Source organism: Nannospalax galili, unplaced genomic scaffold, assembly GCF_000622305.1.
Source record: "Nannospalax galili isolate Female #2095 unplaced genomic scaffold, S.galili_v1.0 scaffold467, whole genome shotgun sequence".
Lineage (NCBI taxonomy): Eukaryota > Metazoa > Chordata > Mammalia > Rodentia > Spalacidae > Nannospalax > Nannospalax galili.
The window spans coordinates 648,632-658,988 of NW_008357490.1; the positions used below are offsets into that span (position 1 = coordinate 648,632).

Sequence of the window (10,357 nt, forward strand, 5' to 3'; positions counted from 1 at the left end):
ATGTGCCGTGGAGAGTTTCTTTTCTGGTCCTGTCTGTTTGGTGTTCTGTATGCTTCCTGTACTTGTATGAGCATGTCTTTCTTTAATTTGGGGAAATTTTCTTCTATGATTCTGTTGACAGTATGGTCCATGCCATTATCTTGGGATTTTTCTCCTTCCTGTATGCCTGTGATTCATACGTTTGGTATTTTTATGGTGTCACACAATTCCTGCATATTCTATTCTTGTGATTTCTTAAATTTTTCATAATCTTTGCTCAAGTGGTCTAGTTCATCCACTTTATCTTCCAGTCTTGATACTCTGTTTTCCATTTCATTCATCCTATTGGTGAGGCTTTCTCCTGTCGTTTCCAACTGGCTTATTGAATGTTTAACTTCCTCCTTCATTTCAACCTGATAATTCTTCAATATTTCTAACTGTTTTCTGAATTCATTCAGCAGTTCGTCCCTCTCTTCTTTCAGTTCTTTGATTACCTTGTTTGTGTGTTCTTTAAATTCACTGAATTCTTTTATCATATTCATCATTGTTCTTTTGAGTTCCATGTCCTAAAAAAAGATATGTTATTTTGGTTTTTCATGTTATTATTTTTTCTCTGTGATTTTGACATGTGAATTTCTTTTGTAGTTTCTGATTCTTGTGTGAGACTCAGTCTTCAAGTTTAAGTCTGCTTCTTTTTGTAAACTTTATGTGCCTTTGTGGTTTACTTTTTGGGCATGAAAAGCTGGTTTGTCTAAGCTTCCGATTCTCTCTTTTGATTTTACATTGGAGTGGCCAGATTGCTTTGTCTTCAGGAGTTCCTGCAGAGGCCCAAGTCAGATGAGGATCAGATGCTCTCAGTCTTTTTCCTAAGGTCTGGATCCCTCCAGGAAAGATTTTGACCTCAGGAATTTGGGGTTGGACTGGTCTGGGAACAGGGCCCAGGAAAGATGCTGGTCTTGGGCCGCTGGTGGGGTGACACTCAGAGATACAAAGGGAGATGGGGCAGGAAGTGGTTCCAAGGGCCCCTGGGGACTGCACTGAGGAGCTGGGTTGGTCTGGTTGCAAAGGATCAGGAAGCCAAAAGGTCTGCCCCAGAGTCCAGGAAAGAGGCTGGCAGGTTATGCAGCCCAGGGAAGCAGAGGGAGGTGAGGGCGGGACCAGGCCCAGAGGGCTTCTGTGGACAGTGAGAAGGAACTGGGTTGGTCTGGCTGCAAAGGATCAGGAAGAGGCAGTGGTGGTTTTCGCGGTGTCTGGGGCACCAAGACAAGGAATGGGACAGGACCCAGTCTAGGAGGAGAGACATTTGGGGGAGATGGGAGGGTGAATGAGGCTGGAGGAGTCAAGGCGGGGAGGGAGCAGTTGACTTACTTGGGAGAGTCTCAGTTAAAGGATGTCAGGATCTGATCATTTGCTTCCCCTCAGCCTCAGAAGTCATTGTGAGATTCTGAGCATAGCCTTGTTGTTCAGGACTGCTGCCGTGAGCTTGGGCTGTCTTCTTGGTGGACTTCTCAGGTTTAATGTCAGGCCCATCCCAAGGCAGGACCAGAGTGCCAGCTGCAGCCTCTTAGGTCATTTCACCACTTTCAAGTTTGTATTCCGAACTTTCTTTTCACAACCATCAAACTTCTATTCCAAGTAGAATTTATAATTTAAAAATTATTGTATTGAAAATTTAAACAATTTTACATTTATTGTGCATGCATGCGTGTGCATGTGTGTGTGTGTGTGTGTGTGTGTGTGTGTGTATGTGAGCTGCAGGTGTATGTGGCGGTCAGAGGAGAACTTGCAGGAGTCGGTTCTCTCCTTTCACCATGTGGGTCTCAGGAACTTGCTCATGTTCTCAGGCTTGGCAGCAAGCACCTTTACCTGTCTGGGAGGCAGAGGCAGGTGGCTCTCTGTGAGATCAAGGCCAGCCTGGTCTACGTAGTGAGTTCCAGGCCAGCTGGGGCTACAGGGAGACCCTGCCTCAAAAAAAAGCTTTGTCACAAAACCAATAGAACATTGAAAGGGCAGATATTTAATTTCTATTTGAGTTATAGTGAGATTAGACTAAGCTTCTGGAAACTGTTATGTGATCAAGGTTTGCAAACAAGGTATAGAGGAAGGAAGTTTGCTTCAGCTAGATTAGCTGGGCCATGGGAGCTCAGATAATCAGTGCACACAGAGCCGGAATGCAGTCTGAGATTTAGGTTGGCAGACCTAAAAAAAAAAAAAAGCCATCTCAGCATGCAATGCCTTTTTAATCTTGCAGAGAAATTACAGGTTTCAGTTCATTCCTGTAGCTGGCAGCAGCCACTTGGGGCCCAAGAGGGTTATCCTTATGTATTTATGCTCCAGTCACAGGACCTTTGATCTTCCTGAAGAAATAATATGTTCTTTAATGGAAACATGAAAGTAAAAAATTTCCGTACACACAGGCACGTCTTGATTTTTTTGAATTTTCGACCTGCACTTATGAAGAGACAGTTCAAGAGCAGGGTGGAGTGTAGGTAGCTTGGGCACAGGACATAGGCCTCTGTGAGGCAGACCTTAACAGAACATTGAAGCTTCAGAAAGATTCACCAAGTTCTACTCGTGACCTTGAACATCTGTGGCACCTCTCAGAGTCTGAGGTTGGAGCAAGGTCTTCTCAGAGCTGGAGAAGTTGAGATTACCCCAAATTCTTTGAATTCCAGAGAATAATGTACTTGGGTCCTGAGCAGAGAAAATAAATTCAGACCAGTTATTTTGTTATACACTCACCACAGAATCACTTCCGCCAGCTGAAAACGGGGTGGGGATTTCTCCCCGCAAGCCTGAGACACCTAGCTGGTGTCCTTCAGTTCAATTCAGTGCCCACACTTCTATCTGGAGGTAGCCCCAGGTCCCACAAGTCCCCAAGACTGGGCCTACTTCAGATCCAGTCTGAGTCCAGAATTGTTGTTTTTAATTAATTAATCAATCAATCATTCAATCAATTTGCGTGCACCCATGTGGAAACCAAAACAACTTCTCCTGCTATCTTTAGGAGATGTCCACCTTTTGGTGGGGGGTGCTTTTTTGAGACAGGGTCTCCCAGTAGCCCTGGCTGGCCTGGAACTCACTGTAGACCAGCCTGGCCTTGAACTCACAGAGATCCGCCTGCCTCTGCCTCCGGAGTGCACCACACCTGGTTCCCACCTTGTTTTTTGAGACAGGGTCTCTCACTGGCCTAGAACTTGCCAATTTAGGAAGCCCCAAGGATCTGCCCATCTCCCCAGTGCTGAGATATAGATGTGCCATACCCAGATTTTCTTTTTCTTTTTTTCACTTGGGTCATAGGGGTGGAACTTGGGTCCTTGTGTCTGTAAGACAAGCACTTTACTGCCTGAGCCCATAAGTCCAGAACTTCTGAAGCACTGGCTAAAATTGAGGTTCTCAAGACCTCTTCCTCAGGTTCAAACCATTAGCTCCAGAAGCTCACCAGAACTCACAGAGAAACACCACACATGGTGGCTTATTTAAAACATAGTTTAAAGGATACACATAAGCAGCCAGAGGAAAAGACACATAGGATGAAACCTGGTGGAGTCGGGGTGCACCCTCCTTCCTGGTTTATGGACCAGTTCATCCTTGTATTCCTTCCCATAAGTCTGCAACCCCTCAGCTGTTTAGACGTTCTCTGAATCTTGTCTTTTGGATTATTTATTTATTTATTTATTTTTATTTATTTTTTATGATGACCTTATGGTGTAGATATGATTGAAGTGTGAACAGTCCTGTGGAGAAGTGACTGGACGGACAGGGTGTGATCTCACATTGACAGCACGTGGGCCGTCTGGAAGGCCTGTGTGTCCATGCTTCCTGGCCTCTCTCTGCAGCCTCCTTTCCTCTAGAGGGGGGTAGGGTGGGACCCTTCAGAAAAGGGGTTCTTATGATCTCTTACCAGACTGGATAAACCAGAGAGTTTCTCTATGGCCAAGACAGAAAGGTGGAAAAGCATTAGGGTGTAGGATAGGACTCCCTTGAGGAGGGGACATTGGCATTTTTAAGACCTGCTTTAGGGAGGGTGTATGAGCCTGGAACCAAAGATGAAACATGTATGGTCCCTGTCGCAGTTCCTTTTGTCCCTGTGTGACAAAATACGTGACAAAAGCAGCAAAGGGAGGAAGGCTTTCTGGCTCACCGTTTTCGAGTGTTGATGACAGGAGCGAGGGGGCCCGCTCACATGCAGTCAGGAAGCAGAGCAGATGAATGCTGCTGCTTACCTCACTTTCTCCTTTTATTCATTCTGGGACCCCGGCCCAGGAGATGTTGCTGACCACATTCAGGGCGGCCTCTTCAGTTAGAGTTAAACCTTTTTGGAAACACCCTTATAGACACACTCAGTGGTATGTTTGCATGGTGATTCTTTTTTTAAATTTTTATTTATTATTTTTATTTTATGTGTATGCATGTATTGCCTGCATGTGGGTAAGTGCACCCGTGGCGTGCAATGCCCACGGAGGTCAGAGGAGGCTGTTGGATCCCCTGGGACTGGAGTTATGGACAGTTGTTAGCTGCTATGTGGGTGCTGGGATTTGAACCCAGGTCTTCTGCAAGAACAACCAGTGTTCTTAACCACTGAGCCATCTCTCCAGCCCCATTGCATGGTGATTCTAAATCCAGTGAAGTTGACAAGTTAACCACCACAGTACCATTGCAGTCAGTGGCAGGTCTGTAAATTGATTTTTTATTGCCTAAGCATTTATGCTAATTTTAGAGGGTATGCTGATACGTGTTGTGTGTGAGAATTATCCTGGGTAGATATGACAGACACGTTTACCCATACTGGAACGGGAACAGACCAAAGTAAAAAATGCACAGAAGTCCAGGTTGGTGAACTGATGAGTATTTACTGGGTTACTAATAAGAATATGGGTGAGGAGTTGCAGGAACAGAAATGACCCAAAAGCAGCATATCACTGAAAATCCCACCCCAACATAGGTGAGGACTCATGACAACTGCAAGCCTGGAGCTTTGTACAACTTGCAGGCAGCTCAACAGGTCAGAGAAATTTCCTCCAGCAACTGGAGTCTCCTTTCCTAGCAGTTATTTTCTGTTTTTGTAACCCTGGGTACAGAGAGTAACAGAATGCAGAGTGCTTTTCCCTGAGTAGACACCTATATCAACCTCTGCCTCTCAAGGCTCAGAGATCATTGTGGAAGAGGGGGCAGAAAGACTGTAAGAACCAGAGGTGGTGGATGACCACAAGGAAAGAGTTTTCCAGACTGCTGGACAATTATTCATATGAGCTCACAGCACTGGTGAGGGCATGGACGAGTCCCATGTAAACTCAAGTCAGACAAAATCCCAGCACAGATGTAGGGAAATGGGTAAGAAGCCCCAGCCCTAGTTGAGGAACTACTGGCAACTGATAACTACTTGAAGGTCAGTTTTCTTTAAGGATGTGACCTTGGGTAGGTTAACCAGGCTCCAGTGGATGAACCCACAAGGAAGGGCATTAGAGGATACAAATTAGACTTGATAGGCCTTAAAAATGCATTATATGTATATATAATATACATGTATATATGTATATATATATACATGTCATATATATATAATAGAATACATGAAATCAGGAGGGGTTGTAAGTGGGGGAGTTAGGGAAAGGGGGTCTAAATATGATCAAAATAAATTATATGGAATTCTCAAAAATTCAATAAAAATACATTTTTAAAAAAGCCTCCTCCCTCCTTTCTGGAGTGAATGTTTCAGTTTGGAGGAAACTGCTGTGCCACAGTGTGTTAATTAATAAAAATAATAATCAGCAGCGTACAGCAAACCAGGTCATTTCAGTTGTTGCTAATGTCACGATCACGCTGTGAGCAAATCACTTTTTTCTTATGCTATTTTAGAGAGTTCCAGGGGTTTCCACCTGGATGCCTCTTTGAACTCCAGCTGCTGTCTATTGTTTGAATAAATGTGAAACAAATATATGTGCTGTCATTTTTCTAACGCATGCAGGTGAGGCAGTCAAAAAAGAGCAGAATTGTAAAAAGTTACTAAAAATTAGTCAGTGTTTTAAACTGTCTTAGTATTTTATTGCTCTACAAATGCTAAAATAAAAACTCTCAACATGGAGGTTGACGTTTTGGGGTTAAAAGTGGTGATGGCTTAGGCACGTGCCTGTAATCCCAGCACTTCAGAGGCCGAGGCAGGAGGACTGGGAGTTTGAAGCTAGCTTGGGCTAACTAGCAAGTCCCAGGCCAGCCTGGAACTTTAAAATAAGTAAATAAATGCAAACCAAAACCGAGTGATGTGGTTTCCTTGGTATGAAATTAATGGAAGCTCTTCTAGTTCAAGGTCTTTTTCTTATCCAGTGCCCTTTAGGGGTAATTATATGCACGCAGAAATATGTGTCTTTAAAAATAATTTATTTTGTGTATGTGTGTTCATATGTGCCGTACAAACGTGTGTGTGTGTGTGTGTGTGTGTGTGTGCGTGCATGTGTACAGGCTGGAGGTCGAGGTTAGGTGTCTCCTTAAGTCACTACCTTATGTTTTGTGACGGGGTCCCCCGCTGAACCTGGAGCTGCATGATTTAGCCAGACTGTGTGTACAGCAAACCCTAGGGATCTGCCTGTCTTCACCTCTCAGCAGTGGGATTACGTGTGTGCACAATCGCACCTGACCTTAAAAAAATTTTTTTTTAAACGTCTGTGCTATGGATCTAAACTCAGGTCCTTATGTTTGCTGAGTGCTTTATATGATGGAGCCTTCTTCCAGCCTCCTTTAAAAATAATTTCTAGGCTGGACGTGGTGGCGCATGCCTTTAATCCCAGCACTTGGGAGGCAGAGGCAGGCGGATCATTGTGAGTTTGAGGCCAGCCTGGTCTACATAGGGAGTTCCAGGACAGCTGGGGCTACAGGGAGACCCTTTCTCAAAAAAAAAAAAAAAAAAAAAAAATCTATAGTCTTCCTCTCTGAGGACATCTAGTGGTTAAACTAAGAAGTGCCGTCTCTGTCTCCAAGCAGCTTCTTAGGAAGGACTGGGGTTCATTCAGTGCCACTCCAGAATGTTAAAGAGGGCTCCCCCAACTTTAGCTCAGCCCAGCTGGCAAATGAGAGTCCTGGCCGCCCACACTCCTGGTAGATGGGTACTGGGATCGCATCTCTACCGAGTCTGCATGCTGGCCCAGGTACTTTCCAGTATTGCCTGACTAGAAGAACTCTGGGGTTGGGGCTTAAAAGCAGAAATAAAAACAAAGAAGAAAGAACACCCATGCTTGTCCTTGTGAAAGGCAGTGCTCATGTATGGAAGTCACAGGACACAGGCTTCCTCTGACTCCTTTGTCCTTTCAAGTTAAAACTGCAAGTCTAATACTAAGTACACAATTTAAACTTACCAAATTGTTTTGATTACCTTATAGCAAACGTATGCATTCTTCTGAAGTTTATAAAATTATATTTTAAATTTTATTTATTATTTTAATTTTATGTGTATGTGTGTATTGCCTGGCATGTAGGTAAGTGCACCCTTGTTATGTACAGAGAGCTGTTAGCTGCCATGTGGGTGCTGGGATTTGAACCCGGGTCTTCTGCAAGAACAACCAGTGTTCTTAACTGCTGAGCTATCTCTCTAGCCCCCCAAATTATATTTTTAATTAAATTTTTTCTTCAATATACTATATACCTTGATCTACCCATCCCATCATCCTTAGTCATAAATATACTCAGGACATTAGAGGTTGGGACCCTAAATGTTTGTGGCCCAGATTTTGTCGGTAACAGAGATGTGAGCCTTGTACCTAAGGTTGGATGTTAAGTTTTCTTCATGCCAAGTTTACTTAGTTCTGCCTGTGGGGTCCAAGTTCATACCATTGCCTGGCCTTCTGCTCTCTCTTTCAAGCTTCACTCTTGGCCTGTGTGTGTGTGTGTGTGTGTGTGTGTGTGCTGGAGAAGAAACCCAGGGCTGGCACATGCTAAGCAAGTGTTCTACCACTGAGTTATATAGCTAATTTTGTTTTAAGATAGGGTCTCATATATTGCAGCCTAAGTGGGGAACAAATTCCAGTCAGGTAAACACATGATTAAATGTTGAAAGGGATTAACAATCAAAATAGGCTGGGGGCAGGCTGGGATGTAGCCCAGTTAGTACAGTGTGTGTCTAGAGAGCACAAAGCCTCCAGCACAGTGGTGTGCTGCATACCTGTAATTCCAGCACTTTGGAGGTAGAGGCAGGAGGATCAAAAGTTCAAGATCATCCTTGACTACAAACTGAGTTTAAGGCTAGCGTGGGAAATATGAGGCCTTGTTTAAAATTTTCATTTATTTTATTTTATGTGTATGTGTGTATTGCCTGCATGTAGGTAAGTGCATCCATGTTGTGCAATGCCCACGGAAGTCAGAAGAGGCTTTCGGATCCCCTGGGACTGGAGTTACAGACAGTTGTTAGCTGCCATGTGGGTGCTCGGATTCGAACCCAGGTCTTCTGCAAGAACACCCAGTGTTCTTAACTGCTGAGCCATCTCTCCAGCCCCAATGAGGGCCTGTTTAAAAAAGAAAGTTCAGGAGGTGATGCTGATGCTGATGCTCAGAGAGGCTGAAACACTATTGTAATATCACTATTAAATGTTAAGATTTCAGCTCATTAAAAAAAATTCAGGCCCCACCCCTTCCAAAGGACTTATAGACAGATAATGGAATTAGCAGGGAGGGCTCCCAAGATCCCTCCCCTCCCCTCCTCTAGTGTCTATAGACAGTTAATGGTCACTGGGGAGGGAGAGACATTTTCCTCATTGGTAAGGAGCCCATGTCCTTGTAAATAATCCACCCAAGCCCTGGAAGAAACCCCAGTAAGTGAACCAGTGTTCTCCAGGACTGGATCCCTGAGAGGTTATCTCATCCCAAGTGGGTGAATGCTAAACACAGGTACACACGAGCCCTGATAAATGGATTTGGTGTATTAAATATGTATATTTATAAAAGTATGGATGTGTATATAACAATAATAATCAAAGAAGAGAACAAGAAATTGAGATGGAGTGGGAGGACATGGGAGGGAGGGGGACTAGGAGGTGGAAATAGTACAAATACGATACTCATCTAAAAGTTACATTGAAAAAAGAAGAAACCTCAATAAAACAGTGGGTGAACAATGGATCACCCAGAACAAACAAAGAAACGGCAGCAGATGCTGCATTGCGGTGGTGTCCCAACAAAGACGGCTTAAGTTTCGGAGTGGTTTAATCACCAAGACTCAGAACTGTTCTTCCAACAATGTCCTCTCTTTTATACTTAAACAGTACATCAAGAATGATACAGGGAAGGAAATGAAGAACTTTGTTTTATCGGGAAAGCTTTGCTTGTCTGACCCCTTACTGAATCTGAACATCATACAAAACTGTGGATGATTCATCGCCTCCAATGTCCCTGTGCTGCTTTCAGCACTGATATTTTCACGGCATACTCACATACGTCCATTATTCTGAGCCAGGAGAAAGGAACGGTCATGAGGGAGAAATAGGGAACATCATCTAAGATTAAAGCTATTTAAAAAAAATATTTTTATTATTTTTTATTATGTGTATCAGTGTATTGCCTGCATATGTGTAAGTGGACCCATGTCATGCAGTTCCCACAGAGGTCAGAAGGTGTTGAATGTCCTGGAACTGGAGTCATGGATGGTTGTTAGCCATCCTGTGGGTGCTGGGAACAGACCCTGGGTCCTCTGCAAGAGCAGCCAGTGTTCTTAACCACTGAGCCATCTCTCCAACCCCCTAAAGTTATTTCTTTAGCTTACTTAGCTCGTAAAAGTTGATCACAAGAGGAGCCCAAGGCCTAGTAAGATTATTTATGTTTTTTCCCTAAAGCCTAGCTAAATTTCAGTAAGCTGGTTACACAGTAGGAAGACAGATTGAATAGATAGTAATAAATGATCTCAAAACATAAGAGTAACTTTTGTTCCAAGGCTAGGTCTGTAAGACAAGTGTTCCCAGAAAAAGCAATTCCATAACAAACAAAAAAACAAAAGAATCCCCCCCCCAACCAAAAACCCCACATGAAAATAGAAACGGGCTGTGAGGAAAGGCGTCAGTGGGAGAGGGTGGGAACAGGAGCAGGACACGGGGATGAATAGGACCAGAGGACATTATACACAAGTATGGTGTCCTTATGAAACTCATTATGTAGAATTAATATATGGCAATGAAATATCCTTTTCTCCCCCCCCCCCCCCCCTCCAAAAAAAAAAAAAAAAAAAAAGCGAGCGGGGCTCGGGCTGTCGGGAAGCCCGAGGTTACGGGTAGTGCCCCCGTCACATCCCAAAAAACCTGGAGGGGGAGGAAACACGGCTACCAAAAAAAAAAAAAAAAAAAAAAAAAAAAAAACGGGGGGGGGGGGGGAAAAAAAAAAAAAAAAAAACGAAACAGGGGGG

The 10,357-nt window shown here is 43.8% G+C and overlaps 1 protein-coding gene across 3 annotated transcripts in view; it reads left to right on the plus strand.

Annotated features, from left to right (window-relative positions):
• Slc35d2 (solute carrier family 35 member D2) overlaps positions 1–10,357 on the plus strand; it is an 89,937-nt gene that overhangs the window by 76,449 nt on the left and 3,131 nt on the right. The gene's annotated exons all lie outside the window — the stretch shown is intronic.